The following is a 24,107-nucleotide window of genomic DNA, read 5'->3' on the forward strand; positions in this document are numbered from 1 at the left end:
TCATTACTAGAAGGTTCTCCTGGCAAAGTTCAAACCCTGCACTGCAAGTTAGTTTGACAAGAAGCTTTCATCTACACACATGCACAATCACCTCCTTTCTGCTTGGATTTGAAGTATCTTTCCTTTTAAATGTTGATGTACCCTAGACTGAATATTCCGTGCACTAATAATTAATGATTGACACATGTGTGGAGTGTTGAATAGCGAATGCAGCAATGGAAGGGCTGATAATTGGGAATGAGGGCGGTCAAAGATTTTTATTGAGGTACATGATTTTTTCCACAGTATTTGGATTAAGTCTGTTTCTTTCCTGGTCACAATTTCTCCATATTTTGAGAACACTCATTCTCAAGGAACAGATGAAGCCGGCCTCAATTAAAAAAAAATTTCAGCAGTTTAAACAAGTTGGGTATACATTTTGGTCGTTTTTCCAGTAATCCACAGGGTCTTCTGACCTGGCCAGTGGGGGTTCATGTACCTCCACTGCTGCGTCTGCAGTAGCATCCTTGCCCTACTTGCATCCGACCCATCTCGGTCCAGCGATTTCCAGCAGCTCCATGTTTGGCAGTGAGGTGTGTAATCATGGAGGAAGTATTCCCATGGTAACACACCAAGCACTGGACCTGAAAAGTTATTTGTAAATAATAGGTGATAGCTTTATAATGTCAAACTAACAGCAGAATTTATTAATCAATATACACAGATGATAAATCATACCTAAAGCTAGTTACCGTTATATATGTAATTTCCTTCATTAAGGTAGGTGTATTTTCACATCCGTATCAGCAGCGATCAGACTGAAGTGTTCCCACACGTCAGAACAACCTCTTCCTGGTTGGCTCTGTGGTGGGGTTTCGTTTTTCTTAAGGACAGGAGACGGTGTAAAATACAAGATATTTATTTGTCAATTCAAATCATGTATAGGTTGAGTAGCATTACAATAATATCATCCACAGGTTGAGTATGAGTCAAATAAATCATCGATGATATTGACAGACAGACAAGTTCGACAAATACTTATCTAAGCATGATGAGAGCTCTGGACACGATGAAAAAAAAGTCCTCCGGTGTGTTGTTGCAGAGTACTCTGGGTAGATGAAAACTTCAAGTACAAACTAGAAAATGAATCACATCTCTTTTTATACCCTAAAGGTGTGACTAGGGGGAGGTATTAACCTGGGCCCATCTGCTTTCAACCAGTTCTTTACGGGCTCTCAGTTGGTACGTCATGACGTCCAGACGTTACCAGAAATATCAAGTCGACAGTTTCACAAAACTATTTGATGACATAACATAATCAGTCACGTGACCCCTGTGAGGATCTGCTGCAGACATTCTCTGGATGACCCTGTGCAGAAACATTCTAATTTCAGGTACAGTGTCTGAAATGATCTGGCTAGCTGCTTCTGTCAGTGTCTAACTTCTTCCAAGGATACCCACAGTCATGCAAGCATTTCCAAATATGGTCTAACAGGAATTATTTTCATCAAGCATCTTCATGACCTCAAGACATCGTAGGGCCACCTTCACAAGCGCTGAATAATATGACACACACAACAATCCAGATTTTTGGTTCACTTGGATATTGTTTTACTATATTATTTTATTGTATTAAAAACTTTCCACCACATTCCCCCCTTCCATGGCTTTTAACCCTTAAAGCCCGATGATCACGCCGGCGTGATCAGAGCGCATGATGTTTTTAAACCATTCTTAACTAATGAACTCTGTCATGTGGGTTGCTGCGGTCATGTTTCCGTGACGGTATAGATGTGAAACTTTCTTCCGGTTTTTATTTGGAGCCGATTGACCCCGGAAAACTAGAGATATGATCGTTTACATTTGATCAAAGAAAAGCGCTTCAAAGCGCTCCTTATCCAGACTGCCGACGCCGTGTTTCTCTCCATGTAGTCGCCATTGTACAAGTGATTCACGTGATGTAAACATGTTACACGATTCATACATGCTTGTCATGTGATGCAAACACGTACCATGATTGGTGCATCTTGTTATGTGACGCAAACGTCAATGATGCACACCATTACGCGCACGATTTACGCATGATGCGTGTGCATACTCTTACTTTGAAAAACTCCTTTGAAGAGTGGCACAAATGACACAAACTATAAAATTATGTTAGAAGCCTATGGCAACCTTTTTTTGAGTTCAAAATGAATTTCATCAGCATGTTAGTGGTTTTTATGTGCAATTACATTTTTTCCATTTCCGAATTTGACTGTGTATATTTTGCCCCAATATGTCAATATAGTAAGTTATATGGAAATAAAAACTCTCTTCATATAGCTGAAGATAAACATACCAAGCATGGGTATGTTAAATAATTTTAATGTGGTAATCGAGGCAAATATCAAAAGTACCAAAAAACGGCGAAAATAGGTCAGGGCTGTAAGGGTCAAGCCATGGACCAAAACTGGGAAATTTAATAAAATGCAACAATCCAATTTTTAACCAAGATGGCGCAGATCTATGGCTACTGTCTCACTATTCTTCACTACAGACGGAGGCGAAAACCCCGATGATTACATTCTTGGGGAAAAATTCCTCCGTGACCCTCACTGAGCGATCACTTTCCTAGCCTGCAAAGAAGACAATCCAAACTTAGTAGCCTCAAAAACATTTGAACATGGCCCTTTCATCTATAGATGCATCATTGCTAAATTTTAAAATAATTCATTATTCATTTTATTTCATTATTATTACAAAGATTTTTACTTGATCAGTAGTTTGAAATCATTTTAAACACACTTCCAATATGAATTATGACATTCTGATTACTAAAAAACAAAGATTACTGAAACTGAACAATATATAGTAGTGAGTTTATGAATTATCACTGAAAAACTTCTTGGTGACACAAAGTTATCAGTCCTTCAGTGTCCTCGTCCCGTACTTGGCTGCATGGCAATGAGGGCATTCCCCCAGAGCCCAACCCCTGATGGTGTGAGGATCTCACTGTGTCAGGTTCATGCAACCTAGAACATTTAAAACACAGACAAAAAGGAGAAGACAACAGTTTATATTTTTTACTTGCGAGGAGAACGGACAGAGGTGTGCTCAATACAAACGTCTATCCGCTCTAAGGATTTCTCTGCCGAACCCTCTTTTTATTTAGGGTAGTCCCTGTTTACATTTATTTTTTCTAAGGGATGGGGGGCAGAAAGACGACAGTAAAACATCTGGCATGATGCAATAAAAAAGTGACACTCATTCTAATCTGTTTTAGGGCATCCTTTCCTTTGAAGATAACAACCATTGTCATTCAGAGGTCGCATCCTGCTCAAATGGCTCCCACCAACACTCTGGTGGTCCCCCTGCTGACTTCGTCTGCCTAGAAAAGAACTTAAAACATAGCAATACACTTCATACAGATATAAACATTAACATGGCCATGCTACAAGGAGTAAAAGGAATATAAGAAAGAGTAAATATGAGATAATTTATATACATTATTCTAACATTTCCCTCCTGTTTATCACATATTTGCTCAAATCCTCACATCACTGTATCAACTTCTTCATAATGATTTTCAGCTGTCAGTTCATTCTTATGAGCACAAACATGCTTACACTTGGAGATCATGTTATAGGTCTAAATCATAATTCTCACTGTCATCGTCGATGTAGCCATCAGGAGCGAGTAAAGGGTACAGTTGAGCCATGCTTTTCTCCATGGGCGAAATAGCTGTGGTGATCAAACGGTTAACAAGAGAACACAGACAAGGTATACAACAACATCCACACAAAATCATAATTGCAGTTAGAACTCCAATTGAAACTGAAACTGAGGTCACTAAAGCTCTATACTTGCCAAAGGCATTCATCCATGAATCCCACATGGACGTGTCGACACCAGAGTGTTCCTTCGTTTTGCCATTGAGCGTCCTCAGTCTCTCTATAGCTTTGGTGAGGCTTCCGTCAGCAGCTGTGTTCTTGGGGATGAAAGTGCAACACCCCTCCCCAAACATAAAACACACCCCTCCCTTCTCCGCCATGTCCACGGCTATTCTATTCTGAAATGTCATTAGGGGGGGGTTGCTGATAGCTGATTGTAAACAGCCTCAAACCCACTCTGTGTTCAGTTCCTCAGTTTTTGAACATTATAGTGGATGTAGTTGATCCTGTCTACGTTCTTGTCAATCGTACACCACCAACAAAACAAGGACTCAAATCCTCCTGCTACCTGATCGGCTAATTTGTATTAGTCGGGAACCCCACGTGGCACACCAATGGCATCAATATAAGTGGGATCGTTATTATGTAGTGAACGTTTTTGTTTACGTATTACTGGGAAACCCCCTCTATCAGCTAACGCAGCAACTCTATTAGCAGACATTTGATAAATTGAAACCGGTAGCATCAATGTAACAAGAGCACAGGCTCCTGTATAATTGTGTGGCAGTCTGTCAAAAAGTCTGTCGTCTCCACACCACCACCAAATGTCAGCCCTAGCTACTGGTCTGAAAGTTCCAGGTACTGTAATGACTTTTTTACATGAAATTTGAGAGAGATTTCCTAATCGTTTTCCAAGTCCAGTTGTATTGATACAAGTAAAATTATCGGGTGCAACCTTTTTAGAGAATAATGGTTTTCCCTTATCAGTAGTGGTGAGTGGGAAGACATAATCCCACTTGTTACAATTTGCATTAGGATTAGTACTAGTCATGACCTCCAATACACATTGTTCTGGAATAACTGCAGGAACTACTTGTAAAATAGGTCTAGGCCCCATGCATACAACACAATCACTATTCGTCACTTTGGCAGCCTGTTCTACCATAAGCAGCCAATTGTTATTTATTCCACTAACACCGGTTTTAACCTGGAATCAACCGTCGACATCCTCGAAAGACACACTGACAGCTCTTACGCCAGCTTGTTGTGTATAATTATTCATTCTAGGTTGTTCCGTTGATTTCATGGTACTGTTTAGACACACAACAACTAAGTTTTTCGCCTAGATGGCTGAGGGTTACCCTATCTTTAAAGAATGTGGCTTCTTCACTATGACCAGGCGGCCAGTACTGCCCATCCTGGGTTGTAATAAAAGCGCTCCAATCAAGTTGTAGAATGTGTCCCGTTAAATACCACCAATAGCCTGTCCAATGTTTACTCAAAGTTTCTGTTCTACTCCAGAATCCTTTCAATGCTGTTATAGGAATATTCACAGAGGTTGTAGTATTAGGAGACACAGTAAGGGTTATTGAGTTGTTCTACACCCAGGATGTTATCCATGGAACGTAATTTGTCGGTGCAACATTTCTTTTTGCACACTTAATGTCTTGCAACTGAAATGTGTGAGGTTTTGACGCCACACATAGGTACCACATAATTAGAAACACTAACAATAAAAGAAAATCAATACCCAACATCTTATAACTTGTTTTAAACACTTAGGGGTCATTTTGGCTGAAATGCGAAACCCTCTACCAGGATTGGTGTCTTGTAAGATCTTCACTGACTTTCGGATCTCACCAGTCTCTATACGTCTGGATCCACCCTATTATCAGGCTTTAGCTCACCTCTCCTATAGGGCCTTTCAGCTGAAATGACCTTTTTACAATGTGTTAAATGAACCCAGGTTGACCTCTCTGCTACTTTCACAGCGGTGGGGGTTGTCAGCAGTACCTGATATGGTTCTTCCCACCTTGGTGAATACCAGTGCTTCTTCTTTATACTTCTTATCAATACCCAATCTCCTGGCTCAACTAAATGACTTCCTGCTAGGAGACAAAAGGATTCTCATCAATTTGTTTTTCTTTTTGTTTTTCCAATATATTCCTCATATAATCAGCTAAATTAGCTTCATCATCGAGTTCCCATTGATTTTAAAATTTGGGCAATCTATGAAGTCTTCCAAAAAGCGTTTCATAGGGTGTTAATCCTGAAGTACATGTAATATTGATATAAAGTTTTACTAAGTCCACACATTGTGTCCATGGTCTTCCTGTTTCTTCACTACACTTTCTCATCTGTTTTTGGTCGTTCCATTCATTCTTTACACTAGACCAGCACTTTGAGGGTGGTACGCCTAATGTTTTTTTTTTTGTTTTGTTTTTTTGCACACTCACACTGATCTTCCCATACGTATATGGTTGGATCTTATCAAACACACACTAACTTGGGTGACCTTATTTCAGTCAGGTGGCTGGCATGACACTTTCATACTGAGCAGCTCTCCCCTATAGTATACAGAGAATATATACCAGAAACTGAAAGACTCACCACAAAGTTTATATCAATTACTTATATAATTTTTACATTCATATGCCCATTTTATTTCAATGGGATATACAGTATGTGCTAATTCTTTCCTTTTCTTACTTTGTGTTTATACTTTTTGTTATTTTATCCATTTTTATTTTTTCCCCATTATGTTGTAGCTACCTTATTGCTATTGTTGTTGTTGTTTTTATTATTTCATGAAGCGCTGCTATTTTTATGTTTAATTGACCTCCAATTTATACTATCCTCTATTATCATCTGTCTTAAATTTTAAACTTTTTTAGGATCCTGTTTTTCAATAAGTTTCCAATTTTAACACTGCAGTGTATCTTTGGCCTTTATTTTACTTATTCCTTTCCCCATTTTTAAAAATTTAGTCCAGTCTGTCAACACCTAGGGTGTTCTAAAGACTGGTTTTCTGTCAGTAGGGCAGCAAATCAATTTCCTGTTGTGGTAATTCTCACTTCAACTCTTTCGAGTGGAGAATTCTTGCCTTTGCATCCACACCAGTCTGCTGCTTACGATCCTACTGTTTTGGTATGAAATAAAAATACCTAGTGGTATTTTATTTCCATTCACACTCTCTCACAAACGTTTGTTTTACGGAATTTAAGCATCTATTTTGCAGGACTCCGCCATCCTCTCTTTTTCACGGCCCAATTCACACGGAATTTGTCGGACTCCGCCGTCCATCAATTTATACAGAATTTGTCGGACTCCGCCGTCCCTTGTTACCTGCTAGTGACTAGTATTTTCAGGGTTTTTCTCTTTTACTTCGCGCGATGACCCTCAGTCATTCATTTCTTTTTTAAACAAACTTCAACTCACCACTGTTGTCTTTCCTCTCTCGAAATGCCGTCAACCCGTGGATCCCAGCTGGTGACTAGGAGGCCGGTCCTGGAAAGGATCTGTTAGGCTGCTCCTAGGCTAACCTGCCGTGGCCACGGTCTTTCCGGTGTCCTCGTCACCCGCTGTAATCCCTAGGTATATTGGCATCCGGCTCGAAGGACCAAATTAATGTCAGGTTCATGCAACCTAAAACATTCAAAACACAGACAAAAAGGAGAAGACAACAGTTTATATTTTTTATTCGCGAAGAGAACGGACAGAGGTGTGCTCGATACAAATGTCTATCCGCTCTAAGGATTTCTCTGCCGAACCCTCTTTTTATTTAGGGCAGTCCCTGTTTACATTTATTTTTCTAAGGGATGGGGGGCAGAAAGATGACAGTAAAACAACATCTGTCATGATGAAATAAAAAAGTGACAGTCATTCTAATCTGTTTTAGGGCATCCTCTCCTTTGAAGATAACAACCATTGTCATTCTTATTGTCATTCAGAGGTCGCATCCTGCTCAGATGGCTCCCACCAACACTCTGGTGGTCCCCCTGCTGGTTTCGTCTGCCTAGAAAAGAACTTAAAACATAGCAATACACTTCATACAGATATAAACATTAACATGGCCATGCTACAAAGAGTAAAAGGAATATAAAGAGTAAATATGAGATAATTTATATACATTATTCTAACAGTCCGATCTGTTGAGGCAGATACACACAATTTAGGAGCCACAACAGCAAATGCACAGTCCCCTCTGAGCTTCCATTTGGTTTTGGGCACATTCAGGAACAGCTGATCTGCTGACCTGAGAGAGGGAGCAGGTACATGGGGTGTAGAAGCTCAGAGAGGTAAGGTGGGGCAAGAGCATTCAGGGATTTAAAAGTAAATAAAATAATTTTAAAATGGATCCTAAAATGTATGGGCAGTTAGTGGAGTGAGGCTAAAATGGGGGTAATGTGTTCATGCTTACGGGTGCTGGTCAACAGACGTGCAGCAGCGTTTTGCACCATCTGGAGATGGAAGAAGCACTGACCCCACATAAAGGGAATAACAGGAGTCCAGCCTAGTGGTGACAAAGGCGTGGATGACTGTTTCAAAGTGTTGCTTCGAAAGAATTTTTTATTTTGGCCAGCTGCCTCAAATGATAAAAACTTGATTTAACTACTGCCCTGATCTGGCTGTCAAGCTTGAGACCTGAATCAACTTTTACCGCAACTTTAGTGATTGTTGGCTTGATATGCTGAGCCAAACAACCCAGATCTGGTATGGGTGTCCCGGCGGTGCCATGAACAAATTTCCTAGTTTTAGTTAATAATCTTTCTGCTGTATTCTGAACAATCTAAAGGCCTCCAGTACCAGACCGAGGCAACCCTGATGACAGAACAACAGTCAAGTATAGATGACACAAAGGAATGAATCAGAATCTGCATCAGCCATAGATAGATGACCCAATTTTGGAGATGTCGCGTAGCCAGTTTACAGGTCAATCCATCAAGTTTTATTTATATAGTGCTTAATCATGGCAACAGACATTTCAAAGCGCTTTAACAGTGTTCCCTCACTCGTGAAAAGGACCCCAAGATACTTAAAATCCTTCACTTGTGGAAGGACCTCATTCCCCACTTGGAGAAGGCATTCCACCGGTTTCCTGCTGAGGACCATGGCCTCAGATTTGGAGGTGCTAATCCTCATTCCTGCCGCTTCACTCGGCTGCAAACCGGACCAGTGAGGGCTGCAGGTCACAGGCTGATGATGCAAACAGGACCACATCATCTGCAAAAAGCAGTGATGCAATCCTCAGGCCACCAAACTGTAAAGCCTCCTCACCACGACTACGCCTCCATATCCTGTCCATGAAAATCAAACAGAATTGGTGATAAAGCACAGCCCTGGCGAAGGCCAACAGCTACTCAGAACAAGTTCGACTTACTGCCGAGAACCCGAACGCAGCTCTCACTTTGGGCGTACAGGGATTGGATGACCCTGAGGAGAGGCCCCCCTCACCCCATACTCCCGCAGTACTTCCCACAGTATATCCCTGGGGACATGATCATATGCCTTGTCCAAGTCTACAAAACACATGTAGACTGGATGGGCATACTCCCAAGCCCCCTCTAGGATCCCTGTGAGAGTAAAAAGCTGGTCCGTTGTTCCACGACCAGGACGGAACCCACATTGTTCCTCCTCAATCTGAGGCTCGACAATCGGCCGGACCCTCCTTTCCAGCATCTTGGAGTAAACTTTCCCAGGGAGGCTGAGGAGTGTGATGCCCCTGTAATTGGCACACACCCTCTTGTCCCCCTTTTTAAAAAGAGGAACCACCACCCCAGTCTGCCACTCTTTCGGCACTGTCCCAGACTTCCACGCAATGTTAAAGAGGCGTGTCATCCACGACAGTCCCTCAACACCCAGAGCCTTCAGCGTTTCCGGGTGAATCTCATCAACACCCGGGGCTTTGCCACCGTGCAGTTGTTTAACTACCTCGGTGACTTCGCCCCGAGAGATTGACTCTGATCCCCCATCATCCTCCAGCTCTGCCTCTGCAACAGAGGACGGGTCAGTTGGGGTTGTTGGATTCAGGAGTTCCTCAAAGTGTTCCTTCCACCGACCGACAACCTCCTCAGTTGAAGTCAACAGTGTCCCATCTTTGCTGTATACAGCTTGGATGGTTCCCCGTTTCCCCCTCCTGAGGTGTCGGACAGTCCTCCAGAACAACTTTGGTGCCGTCCGATAGTCCTTCTCCATGGCCTCTCCGAACTCCTCCCACACCCTCTATTTTGCCTGTATCACAGCCGAGGCTGCAGTCCTTTTGGCCCGTCAGTACCCTGCAACTGCTTCAGGAGTCCTCAGGGACAACATGCCCCTGAAGGCCTCCTTCAGTCGGACGGCTTCCCTGACCACCGGGGTCCACCACGGTGTTCGAGGGTTACCGCCCCTTGAGGCACCCAAGACCTTGAGACCACAGCTCTCATCTGCATCTTCAGCAATGGAAGTTTTGAACATCAACCATTCAGGTTCAATGCCCCCAGCCTCCACAGGGATGCACGAGAAGCTCCTTCGGAGGTGTGAATTGAAGGCCTCGCGGACAAAGTCCTCCTCCAGACGTTCCCAGTTCACCCGCACTACTCGTTTGGGCTTACCAGGTCTATCCAAAGGTTTCCTCTGCCAACGGACCCAACTCACCACCAGGTGGTGATCAGTTGACAGCTCTGCCCCTCTCTTCACCAGAGTTTCCAAAACACACGGTCGAAGATCAGATGATATGATCACAAATCAATCATTGAACTCCGACCCAGGGTGCTCTGGTACCAGGTACTTATGAGCATCCTTGTGTTCGAACATGGTGTTAGTTATGAACAATCCGTGACTAGCACAGAAGTCCAACAACATAACACCGCTCGGGTTCAGATCAGGGAGGCCATTCCTCCCAATCACGCCCCTCCAAGTGTCTCCATCATTGCCGACGTGTGCGTTGAAGTCCCCCCGGAGAACAATGGAGTCCCCTGCAGGGAACCCTTCAAGGACCCCATTTAGGGACCCCAAGAAGGCCGAATACTCTGAACTGATATTTGGTGCATATGCACAAACAGTCAGTCCCCCCCCCCCCCCCCCCACAGCCTTAAGGCGTAGGGAAGTGACCCTCTCGTCCACCGGGGTAAACTCCAATACAGCGGCGCTCAGCCGGGGGCTTGTGAGTATCCCCACACCCGCCCTGTGCCTCACGCAACTCCGGAGTAAAACAAGGTCCAACCCCTATCCAGGAGTTTGGATCGAGAACCGAGGCTATGCGTGGAGGTAAGCCCCACCAGATCCAACTGGTAGCGCTCCACCTCCAACACAAGTTCCGGCTCCTTCCACGTGACATTCCACGTCCCCAAAGCCAACTTCTGCCGCCCGGGTCTGGTCCGTCGTGACCCCCTGTCGTCACTGTCACCCATATGGCAGTGCACCCGACCCCATCGGTCTGCCCTACGGGTGATGGGTCCACAGAGGTGGGAAGAATCCACGTTGCCTTTTCGGGCTGAGCCCGGCCGGGCCCCGTGGCAGACCCTGCCACCAGGCGCTCGCTGACGGGCCCTCCGTCCAGGCCTGGCTCAAAACGTGGGCCCCGGGCTTCCTCCGGGCAGGGTCACATTTTTCCCTTTTCCGTTTTTCATGGGATCTTCTGAACCATTCTTTGTCTGGCCCTTCACCTGAGACTTAACTTTTTTGAGCTGAATGACTTAGGCACTGTCTGGTCTGTCCTCAGAGTGGTGGATCCTCGGCAATCGGTGACCTCTGTGTGCTTCATCGGCTGGTGGTGACTCGCTCTACTGGATGGATCGGCATGCCTTTGTTATACATTTATTGTTACTGTTATTGTTACTGTTATTATTATTGTGTTGTTAATCTGTACATGCGGTATCTATTGCTTCGTCTGTCCACTCCTGGAAGAGGGGTCCCTCCTCTGCAGTCTTCCTGAGGTTTCTCCCATCCATTTTTTCCCCTGTTAAAAGGGTTTTTGGGGGGAGTTGTTCCTTATCCGATGCGAGGGTCGCACTGCTTGCAGTGCACAAAGTTCAGAGGGATATCGTCCATGTGCAGATTGTAAAGCCCTTTGAGACATTGTTTGTGAATCTGGGCTATATAAAAATAAATAAACTTGAAACTTGAAACTTAGACCTGTTTGGCTTGGGTGACCCTACCAGGAGTACAAGACTCCCGACAACATAGCTCCCAGGATCCTTAGGGCACACAAACCTCTCCACCACGATAAGGTGATGGTTCCTTGGAGAGGACTCGGCATCCTTCTACCAATATATTCACTATCTCTCCTCTGGACATGTCCAAACCATCTCAGTCTGGCCTCTCTGACTTTATCTCCAAAACCTCTAACATGTGCTGTCCCTCTGATGTACTCATTCCTGATCCTATCCTTCCTGGTCTCTCCCAGAGAGAACCTCAGCATCTTCATCTCTGCTACCTCCAGCTCTCTCTCCTGGCTTTTCTTCAGTGACACTGTCTCTAGGCCAAACAACATCGCTGGTCTCATCAGTTTTGTACACCTTGCCTTTCATTTTAGCTGAAACTCTTCTATCACACATCACACCTGACAATTTCCTCCACCCGTTCCATCCTGCCTGGACATGCTTCTTCACCTCTTTTCCACACTCTCCATTGCTCTGGACTGTTGAGCCTAAGTACTTCAAATCCTCCACCTTCTTGATCTTTTCTCCCTGTAACCTCACTCTTCCACTTGGGTCCCTCTCATTCACACATGTACACTGTCCAACTGCGGCTTACCTTCATTCCTCTCCTTTCCAGGACAAACCTCCACCTCTCTAGCTTCTCCTCCACCTGCTCCCTGCTCTCACTACAGATCACAATGTCATCTGCAAACATCATAGTCCATGGAGATTCCTGTCTAACCTCGTCTGTCAGCCTGTCCATCACCATAGTGAACAAGGGGCTTAAGAGCTGATCCCTGATGCAGTCCCACCTCCACCTTGAACTCCTCTGTCACACCTACAGCACACCTCACCACTGTCTTACAGTCCTCATACATGTCCTGCACTGCTCTAACATAATTCTCTGCCACTCCAGACTTCCTCATACAATACCACAGTTCCTCTCTGGGCACCCTGTCATCAGCTTTCTCCAGATCTACAAAAACAAAATGCAGCTCCCTCTGGCCTTCTCTGTACTTCTCTTCTCTTTAGTGGGGCGGCAGTGGCTCAGCGGTAGAGCCATTGTCTTGAAGACAGGATCGCCCAGCCATCGGGGATTCAAATCCCGCTCCCGCCAGAACATCCCCCGGAGTGTGAACTGCTCGTGTCGGCTCACCTCCCAGCCAATGCCGAGGCGCCCTCGAGCAAGGCGCGTCCCCCCTACAAGATGCTCATTGGGGCGCGACCCTCGTGCGCGACCCGTCACTCCACCTCCGTTGTATCACTGTATGTCCTCTCTTACTAATTGCATGCCTACAGGCCCCTAGTGTGTGCTGTGTTCAGGGGCCTGTAACTTCTAACCCATGTGTGTAATTAACACATATATATACATGTGTGAGTGTGAGTGTAAAAAGAATTTCCCCAAGAGGGATCATTAAAGTATAGATTACTATTATTACTGCTCTATCAACATCCTCAAAGCAAATACTGCATCTGTTGTACTCTTTTGGCATGAAACCATACTGCTGCTCACAAATGTTCACTTCTGCCCTTAGTCTAGCTTCCACTACTCTCTCCCATAACTTCATTGTATGGCTCATCAGCTTTATTCCTCTGTAGTTGCCACAACTCTGCACATCTCCCTTGTTCTTAAAAATGGGTACCAGCACACTTCTCCACTCCTCAGGCATCTTCTCACTATTTAAGATCCTGTTGAACAACCCAGTCAGAAACTCTACTGCCACCTCTCCTAGACACTTCCATACCTCTACAGGTATATCATCAGGACTGACTGACTTTCCACTCTTCATCCTCTTCAATGCCCTCCTCACTTCATCCTGACTAATCTTTGCTACATCCTGGTCCACAACAGTCACCTCTTCTAGTCTTTGTTCTCTCTCATTTTCCACGTTCATCAACTCTTCAAAGTACTCTTTCCATCTTCCCATCACACTACTGGCACCTGTCAATAGACTTCCATCCCTATCCTTAATCACCCTAACCTGCTGCACGTCCTTCCCATCTCTATCTGTCTTGCCAACCGGTATAGATCAGTCTCTCCCTCCTTACTGTCCAACCTAGCATACAAGTCATCATAAGCTTCTTGTTTGGCCTTTGCTACCTCTACCTTCACCTTACGCTGCATCTCCCTGTACTCCTGTCTACTCTCCTCAGTCCTCTCAGTGTCCCACTTCTTCTTAGCTAACCTCTTTCTCTGTATACACTCCTGTACCTCCTCTTTCCACCACCAAGTCTCCTTTTCTACTTTCCTTCCAGATGACACACCAAGTACTCTACCTGTCTCCCTGATCACATTAGCTGTAGTTGTCCAGTCATCTGGAAACACCTCCTGACCACCCAGAGCCTGTCTTAACTCCTTCCTAAAAGTCATGCAACACTCTTCCTTTTTCAGCTTCCACCATTTCGTCTTCTGCTCTGCCTTTGCCCTCCTGATCTTCACCACCAGAGTCATCCTACACACCACCATCCTATGCTGTTTGGCTACACTCTCACCTACCACTACTTTGCAGTCACTGATCTCTTTCAAGTTACACCGTCTACACAAGATGTAGTCTGCTCCTACCGCCACTCTCATCGGTCACTCTATGTTCCTGCCTCTTCTGGAAGAAAGTATTCACTACAGCCATTTCCATCCTTTTTGCAAAGTCAACTACCATCTGTCCTTCTGCGTTCCTCTCCTGGATACCAAACCTGCCCATCACCTCCTCATCACCTCTGTTTCCTGCACCAACATGTCCATTGAAGTCTGCTCCAATGACAACTCTCTCACTTCTAGGCATGCTCTGCATCACTTCATCAAAGTCCGACCAGAATTTCTCCTTCTCCTCCAGCTCACATCCTACCTGTGGAGCATACCCACTAACAACGCTGAACATCACACCTTCTATTTCTAGCTTAAGACTCATCACTCTATCTGACACTCTTTTTACCTCCAGGACATTCCTAACAAACTCCTCCTTCAAGATAACTCCTACTCTATTTCTCTTCCCATCTATACCATGATAGAACAACTTGAACCCTGCTTCTAAACTTCTAGCCTTGCTACCTTTCCACCTGGTCTCCTGGACACACAGTATGTCTACCTTCCTCCTCTGCATCATGTCAACCAACTCTCTACCTTTTCCTGTCATAGTTCCAACATTCAACGTCCCTACTCTTACTCTTATACTCTTGGTGTTCCTCTTTCTTCGAGCGAACGCACTTTCCTCCTCTCCTTCTTCGACCAACAGTAATCCAATTTCCACCGGCGCCCTGTAGGTCAACAGCGCCGATGGCGGTCGTTGTTAACCCGGGCCTCGACCGATCCGGTATGGAAGTCATAGGTTTGATTCGCATCTTTGATTTGGCAAAAGTTTTACGCTGGATGCCCTTCCTGACGCAACCCTCTGTATTTATCCGGGCTTGGGACTGGCACAATAAGACACTGGCTTGTGTCCTCTTGCGGCTACATTCTTTCTCGCAAACATAGGTTGTTGCAAAAGGCATCAAAACTCTCAAGGCTTGCTTCGCCAGGACCGGGTATGCTGTCATTACCTCGGTCCAGAAGACTACGAGTGGCTTTCGCTTGAAATGCAGCTGCAGCGCTCCGTCGGATGTCACGTCAGATCTTCTTGCTGCTGAAGTGACAGCTGTGGGACAGGGAGGGACACTTCATAGGGGTTGTGAATCCACGCATGAGATTCGTCCATGGGTGGGGAAATATTTCCGCAGCTGCTCGGCAAGCTGGTTGAGGTGTTCAGTTATGATTGCTTTTACCTGATCACCCATGACAAGGTCGTTCGCCTCCAAAAACGCATGAAGTGTGGGGAAACACAAGACTACGTTTCTACTTACACATTTTTTTAATTGAAAATTATAAATGATTTCCGTGAATAAATTTAAATATTTAAACTGTTAATCCACCATTAAAAAGTGTTTAAATTATTTAATTATGTGTTTCAAGGTGCTAAGCTGCTATTGCACTCACACTTAGGGAACAACTGCTCTAGATGGATTATATGGAACTAAAAGTTCTTTCAGATGGGTTGGTGCCTGGCCATGAAGGGCTTTGGAAGTGAGTATTTTAAAATCTACCCTAGCTTTCACAGGAAGCCAGTGCAGAGAAGCCAACACAGGAGAAATATGGTCTCTGGTACTGGTCCTGGTCAGAACATGGGCAGCAGCATTCTGGATTAGTTGAAGTGTCTTCAGCAACTTTTTGGGGCAGCCTGAAAAAAGTGCGTTACAGTAATCTAGTCTGGAAGTGATGAAAGCATGTGTTTTGTGAAATTTTAAACCTTATTTGAAGACCTAAGGTCCGAAGTAAGTCAGCACACTCACAAATGGTTAATATGTTTATAATAACAAAAGATCCACAAAGCAAGCAAATATAATCAACAGTGATGAAAATGCTACAGGTTGTCACTCCTGTAATCCCCACATAAACAGTTCAAAGAATGCAAACAAGTCATCAGCTAAATCACTCTTACCGTTGACAATAGGCGGAGAGCCATCACCCCAGTCAGAGCAGCAGATGAAAAACAAATGACCAGGCATCCGTACCTAGACCCGTGGTAGACTCTGACTGGTAGAGAAAAATCTCTCTTCTTTACAGTGGAATATCGCGTGCAAGTGAGGAGGGCCGGTCCCCACTTGCAGGCAACATCCATCTTTGGTCAAGGCCAGCAATCTCCCCGCTCCACTGATGCTCCCTCCTCCTGTGCTTCCTCTCTTTCCACCCCTGCCACTTCTCCCGAGCCCATTCCAAGAACTGCGAAGCTCAACGGCCCCACCTCAACCACTGGACTTCCAACCTCGCCACAACCTCCTGCTTCCACCATGACCGAGACCATCACTGCAGACCTGGTGACGACAACGCTGAGGAGGCTCCGTCCCTACAAGGCGGCTGGACCAGATAAGGTCTCCCCAAGACTCCTCCGAGCCTGTGCTTCGGAACTAGGGGACCCCCTGCAACAATTGTTCAACCTCAGTCTGCGGCTGGGGAGGGTCCCGTCACTGTGGAAGACCTCCTGCATTGTCCCTGTACCCAAGAAAGGACGCCCTACTGAGCTCAACGACTACCGACCAGTCACTCTTACCTCCCACGTAATGAAGACCCTAGAGCGACTGGTCCTGGAGCTCATGCGTCCACAGGTGCAGGGTGCTATGGACCCTCTCCAGTTTGCCTATCAGGCCAAGGTTGGGGTTGACGATGCTGTCTTGTACCTCCTCCACCGCATACTCTCCTACCTGGACGCCGGGGGCTGTGCCGTCAGAGTGCTCTTCTTCGACTTTTCGAGTGCTTTCAACACCATCCAGCCCCAGCTCCTGCAGGATAAACTGACCTCCATGGCTGTGGACCCCTACCTCGTGAGCTGGATTACGGACTACCTAACGGACAGACCCCAGTACGTCCGTATGGGGGACTGTTTGTCTTCTATGGTGACCAGCAGCACGGGGGCGCCACAGGGGACCGTTCTATCCCCCATTCTCTTCACCCATCAGACACATCAGACTTCAAGCACAACTCGGATACATGCCACATACAGAAGTACTCCGATGACACCGCGATAGTGGCATGTATCCGGGAGGGTGATGAGGGGGGGTACAGGGCATTGGTGGCTGACTTCGTGGAGTGGTGCCAATAGAACCAGCTCCAGCTCAACGTCTCCAAGACAAAGGAGATGGTTCTGAATTTCCGGCGGGCACCTCCCTCTCCACAGCCGGTGATCATCAAAGGCAGGGAGGTGGAAGAAAACTATAAGTACCTGGGACTGCAGATAGACAGAAGACTGGACTGGTCACTCAACTCGGACTGTGTGTACAAGAAGGGGCAGAGCAGGATGTACTTCCTGAGGAGGCTGGCCTCCTTCAACATCTGTCCTAAGCTCCTTTTCATGTTCTATCAGTCCGTAGTCTCCAGTGTGCTGTCATACGCCATTGTCTGTTGGGGTGGGGGGGGGCAGGAAAAGAGATATGGACCGTTTGAACAGACTCATCCGCAGAGCGGGCTCAGTGGTCGGGCTGAGCCTGGACTCTGTGGATATGCTTCTGGAGAGCAGGACCATGTCTAAAATTAAGGCTATCATGAACAACACCAGGCACCCCCTGCACACCACCTTCTCCCAGCAGAGAAGCACCTTCAGCGGCAGACTGCTGTCACACAGCGCCTCCACAGAGAGGCTGAGGTCCTCCTTCGTGCCCCGTGCCATCAGGGGGTACAATGACTCTCTCAGGAGGAGCGGGGGGGAGGTGGCGAGGTCAGCACGGGGTTGAAAATGGATTTTATTTTATTTTATTTTATTTTATACTGTTTAGATTTTATTTTATACTGTTTATATTTTAATACTGTAATATTTTTAAATTTTATACTGTTTATATTTTAATACTGTAATATTTTTAAATTTTATACTGTTTATATTTTAGTTATAGTTTAGTATATAAGTCCTGTTAGTGCTGTGTCTGTTAGTGTAATGTATGTATTGTGGTATGTCCTGTGATGTCAGTATTTCCTTTTCTCCTGGTGTTTATCCAGTATTATTTGTTATGTAATGCCTGAGCAGTGGATATATGCAATTTCCTCCGGGATTAATACAGTATCTATCTATCTATCTAGACTGATAAGGCAAGCATCAGCTAAAGTAATACAACAAGTGGAACATCTCACAGGTTGACATGTTTCCAGGAAACTCGTGGAGAAACAGGTGGTGTATTTCATAGGCTGACATGTTTATAGGAACTCTCATGAGTTGGGGTACTTACTGCGCAATAACAAGAGCATATAGGGATGAGTTCGAGTACAAGGAATAACAAGAACATATAAGGATGAACAGTATGAGTTTGAATTCATTCATGGGACACATAGGACATACACTTTCCTCCGCATTCCACCCTTGGCCCATTATGAACTCTAAACTTGTCAAATTGTTGAGTTCTCAAAATGCAATATGGACCATGTTCGTATCTCGAAATATTCCCTGGAATGGTAGTATCTATGAATAGGGTGACTTTATATCTACCATTCCAATATGAGCGGGTTTCCACTACAATCCACATTATAGGAAGGCCAAATTATACATTCTATCAATTAGGGCTCGTTTAACCCGACGAATATATAAAAGAGCACAAAAGTTCATGCAAGTAATAATAGACAACACTAAAATCAAAATGAACATTGGAGGTATGAAAGACTGTCTAGCTGTAAAAGACATGCCGGTAAATATATCCTACCAATGATGAGCAGATTCTTGCTCTATTTCTTTGGCTATATGCACCACCTTATCCTGGGTTATTAATGTTGATATCTTCAGCCTGGAAACGTTAGACCTGTGTTCTCTGATCGTTTGCAGTTCCGTGGAATGGTTTAGGGCGCTGCTAAAGCGCTCCAACGAGACTGACCACGGGAGTCTGAGTGCCTCCCACTGAACAGCCGTAAAGCGGTTTGTCCAGGTAAAATTGGTTAGTTTGAAGGCCTGGTGTTTCCACGAGAAAACATAAACATCGTTCAAACATCCAGAAAAAGGTGTCCTGGGTAACTGTGGATGGTAAGAATTGGTAGCTACACAAATATAGTGGGGTCCTATCTGAAATAGCATGTCATTAGGAGGTTCGACATACCAATCACACAATACCTCTGACCTGGTAAAGCAAGCTTCATGATACATTACCTCATTCATACAAGTTATACCTTTATCAGTTATGCATCCGCGCAAGTCATAGGTGAGATTAGTTTGTGGACTGAACCAATCTCCCCGAGGTCGTACAAAATAAAAAGTAGTAGGTGTGACTACAGGGAGTACACGATACTTACAGACTGTAATGGGTTTCGTCACAGCCATTTGTAACCACATACCTTGACACATAGTTTGATTACATGCTGTCATCTCCGGGTGAACCTGTAACCAATACTCATCAGAAATATTCCAAACACTTCTCCATTGTTCAAAAAATGATGAAGACACAACTCTTGGGAACCTTTCTTTCTGAATTAGTGTATGCAAAGATTGTAAATTACACATTGTAAGGTTTAAGGCACGTGTGCCATTCATCAGTATTTGTTCTGTGGCGTGCCACATGTCAACGTCCCAGTTCAGTTGCGTCAGGAGGATGTTGGCGGCTCCTTAATGTGGTGCAATAGGTGTTGGTAGCCAGACACCAAGGGTCTGGATACCATGTGCAATGTCACTGCCGGTGTTTGAAAGCATAGTTCTAGTCACTTCATTATCAGTCATGTTAGAAACACCCAAAACAGTCCCTGCTCCACTTAGTACAGTGTCATACCAGGCTCTTTTCCTTCTGAAATGACACGTTGGTGTCGGTGGGAGCAGGACTGTCCAATGTACTTCAGTGTGTGTGCGTTCAAGGGCAAGGTGGGTGCAAGAGGGGGTGACTGGGGCTAAATTGGTTATGCTGGCAGAAGGATAGGCGGCATCACGTTCCTTAAGTTGGGCTATGGGCATCATTCGAAAAACTATAGTGACCCCGATCAGGTTGAAGGCTGCCCACTTTACATGCTTAATAAGAAGAAAGGTGTTCTTACATCCGGTTTGGCAGTCGCTGGCGACTGACCAGGAGATGGGGTGAGCTGAAGAGATGTGGACCTCACACTGGGTGCTCGGATCAGGAGGAGGAGGCTTAACCCAGAAGTAGTAGGCATCGGATAGGGTTGTTTCGCCTCCGGAAGAAGAGTCGACGGGGTCAAGGAGTCGACCTTCCTCAGGCTCCATACAGAGAGGACAGCGAGGGTGATGGCCCATGGAGCGACACCATCACGAGAGAGGGGGAACGACATGTTGACGAGGCAGGTCCCCCAGAGGCCGTCCAGTCAGCAGTTTCCACATCCAATCGCCCATCAATCTCTTCGATTCACCAGGCTGAAAAGACAGATTAGTGCTATTTGTTCGCTTTAAAGGGAGAAAATAAAACACCGATTAGTATTATTCCATTTAGTACTACAAGTTTTTAGTACTCCTGCCTCAACGTATTTCTTGATAGTATCTGAAATTTCCCTCTGTCCTCCGGGAATACGATATTGTTTAAGGTTCACCACCTTGCCTGCTTCTAGAATTGGAAAAGGAGGCATTAAAACTTTTCCCATTGTTACTTTGTTTACTCCAAACTGAAATCTTCCCTGTTCCAAGTGTGAAGTCATTCCTTTAAGGGTGTCCATGCCAATTATCCACTCCTTTACCGGAGTGACAACCACTGAATATTCTTTTCGAGGTAGTTGTCCAATGGTCAAATTAATTTTTATCTGAGTTCCGGTAACTATCTGTCCTCCAAGACCAGTCATAGTTACTGAGGGACCTTTAAATTTAGCTGGGTTCCCATGAATCAATGTGGCCTCTGCCCCTGTGTCAACTAAAGCTCTTACTTCCTGATCTGAGCTTTTCCAATGTATTTTCATTTTTACATGTGGGCGTGCGTCATCTAATGACCAGTGTGCATGATGTGATTTAGTCTGTAGATCAGGGGCTTGACCATCATCCTGATCAAAATCCGACAAGGGGTAAAGACGTTCAGTTTTTTTCATGTCTTTTAGCTTTTCTTTCTTATGTTTTTTGTCCTTCTTGGATTTCTTTTACGGACATTACTTGGGCAAAATCCTCCTCTACCGAAGAAGACTCAGAAGAAGAAGCAGAAAACAAATCTCTTTCCTCTCCTTCTCTTTCCCTCTCAGACAGCGCATCTCTCCTGCCCCTCGCGCTGCTCCTCTCAAGAGGCGCATCTCTCTTGCCCCTCCTGCTGCTCCTCTCAAGATGCGCATCTCTCCTGCCCCTCCCGCTGCTCGTCTCGCTCTCTCTGCCCCTCTCGCTCTGCCGCAAAACATCTCTCATCGCTTTTTCCATTTCTCTTAAAGAAATACCACTCATTTCAGCACAATTGACTTTCAACCCTTTTCTTCTGCACCTTTCTCGCAACTCTGCTGTGGGCAACCCGTCAATTTCTGTTCTAGGAACCCCGGCTTTAATGAAGGCATTCCACATATCTCGTCTGCTGGGACCCTGGCCATCTTGAGGCCAGGGTCCCCGGTTTTGAGGAGAAAAGGAGGTCCTAGGGGGGGCTCGACATTCTCGAGGAGTCTCCCAGGAGCCCAAACTTCCAAGTTCACTCATTGCGGACATCACCTCTCCCAGGGGCTGCGCAGGATGTCCCACCATAAGAGTCAACATTAGCGACTTATAGGCAGGAGGAGAAGTTCTGATCATTGCATCTCTTATATGTTTAGCTACAGGGAGACTCTGAATTACATCAACATTTTCCATAAAAATTCCATCTTTCAAACACAATCTCAACAACCGCTGCTTTCCCTCTCGAATAGTGTGCCATTCTTTATCTAAAGGCGGCCAATCGGTGAGAGTCGGATAGCGATTAGCAACCGCTCTGGTATATACAGCTCCCACTGTATCAATTCCTTCTCCCACCATGGAAGTCAACCCTTGATATTCAGAATGTACCACTGGATCGCGGGAAGGCCCCGCAAATCGATGGCAGTCTCCCGCGTCTATTTCTGTCAGCCAGGCTCCTTCAGTCAGCCTGGATACCCAAAGATCGAGCGGTTCTTCGGGTTTCTGTTTAAATTTAGAGGTCAAATGAGCCAATTCTTCAGCTGTGTAATCTTCCAGTGTCTTAGAAATTTCTGGTGCAGGGGCAGGAGGAAGTATTTCCTCAAAAATGTCCCGTCCTTCCGCATCTCTCAAGGGCGCTCCATCCTCACCAAACAATTGATTCCTGATCAGATTGGGGATACGCTCCACACGGCGGCGGTGCGTAATGGGGCGCTCCTTATAGGGATCAAACCGTCCTCCATCATGAGTATCATCCCAAATATCCCCATCCCATGTCTCAGGATCCCAACCATATGGGCCCTTTAAAGCTGTTGCGACAAACGCCCTGATTTTAACCCAATCAGCCCGTTTTCGAGAATTTAAACGTTCACGGGCGGGCAACCGTCCCACACATGCCACAGATTTTTCAAATAGATAACATTATTGGAATGCCAGCGAGATAATTTCCAAAAACTGAGTATCAGCCAAAATTTTCTGATTTCCCAAGTCATACATTTGATTTTTCAGCATCAAATTCTGATGTTCCACAATGGCAAGCTTTTCTGCCTGTACTCTCCATGCAGTAGCACAAACCCACATGCGTCGCTGGACCCCAGCCAGTGGAGCTTTAGGTTTCACTTCTACTGAGGACAAAGTTTGAACAATATCTTGGACAGAACATTCACCCAAAATATCTTTCCAGCCCTCCAGCCGGCCACCAAACTGTCGTAGACACAAAGCAACCTTGCGCCAAGGCTCTTTTTCCCATCCGGGAACAGTCAACAACTCCTCCGTAGAGGCATCTTCCTCCCGGAGCACAACTTTCTTTTGCCTTTTAAATATATCAACAGTGTGCGGCTCGCAGCATTTTAATAGAAATCCATCCTGTTCGTGACGCCAAGATGCTTTGTGAAATTTTAAGCCTTATTTGAAGGCCTAAGGTCCGAAGTAAGTCAGCACACTCACAAATGGTTAATATGTTTATAATAACAAAAGATCCACAAAGCAAGCAAATATAATCAACAGTGATGAAAACGCTAGATACAGGTTGTCACTCCCGTAATCCCCACATTAACATCAGTTCAAAGAATGCAAACAAGTCATCAGCTAAATCACTCTTACCGTTGACAATAGGCGGAGAGCCAACACCCCAGTCAGAGCAGCAGATGAAAAACAAATGACCAGGCGTCCGTACCTAGACCCGTGGTAGGCTCTGACTGGTAGAGAAAAATCTCTCTTCTTTACAGTGGAATATCGCGTGCAAGTGAGGAGGGCCGGTCCCCACTTGCAGGCAACATCCATCTTTGGTCAAGGCCAGCAGTCTCTCCTTATTTAGGCTGATAAGGCAAATACGAGCATCAGCTAAGATAATACAATAAGTGGTACATCTCACAGGTTGACACGTTTACAGGAAACTCGTGGAGAAACGGGTGGTGTATTTCATAGGCAGACATGTTTATAGGAACTCTCATGAGTTGGGGTACTTATTGCGCAATAACAAGAACATACAGGGATGAGTTAGAGTACAAGGAATAACAAGAACATATAAGGATGAACAGTATAAGTTTGAGTTCATTCATGGGACACACAGGACATACACTTTCCTCCGCAGCATGGGTTAATTTCTCTGCTCACTCCGTTTTAAAATATGCCTGATTTTAACAATGATTCGGAGATGGAAAAAGGCCGTTCTAGAAACCTGCTTAATGTGTGTGTTAAACCAGAGATCCTGATCAAAGATGACACCTAGGTTCCTCGCAGTGGTTTTGGCCTCAAATGTGATGCCATCCAAGGCTGTTACATCATTGGGCACTACATCCCTAACAGTTTTT

At 45.2% G+C, this 24,107-nt stretch overlaps 1 long non-coding RNA gene across 2 annotated transcripts; it reads right to left on the reverse strand.

Moving 5' to 3' along the window:
* Positions 1–305: 305 nt before the first annotated feature.
* On the reverse strand, positions 306–23,532 carry LOC137598500 (uncharacterized). Of its 2 annotated transcripts, none has more exons than XR_011036689.1 (4): positions 23,398–23,532; positions 20,268–20,601; positions 732–7,277; positions 306–623 (listed from the first exon to the last, which is right to left on the reverse strand). It is a non-coding gene; the product is annotated as an uncharacterized lncRNA (long non-coding RNA). The 2 variants fall into 2 exon arrangements; XR_011036690.1 differs by having other exon boundaries at positions 718–7,277.
* Between the last annotated feature and the right edge of the window lie 575 nt (positions 23,533–24,107).

The sequence above is a fragment of the Antennarius striatus genome, chromosome 7 (genome assembly GCF_040054535.1).
Source record: "Antennarius striatus isolate MH-2024 chromosome 7, ASM4005453v1, whole genome shotgun sequence".
In the NCBI taxonomy this organism is placed as follows: domain Eukaryota; kingdom Metazoa; phylum Chordata; class Actinopteri; order Lophiiformes; family Antennariidae; genus Antennarius; species Antennarius striatus.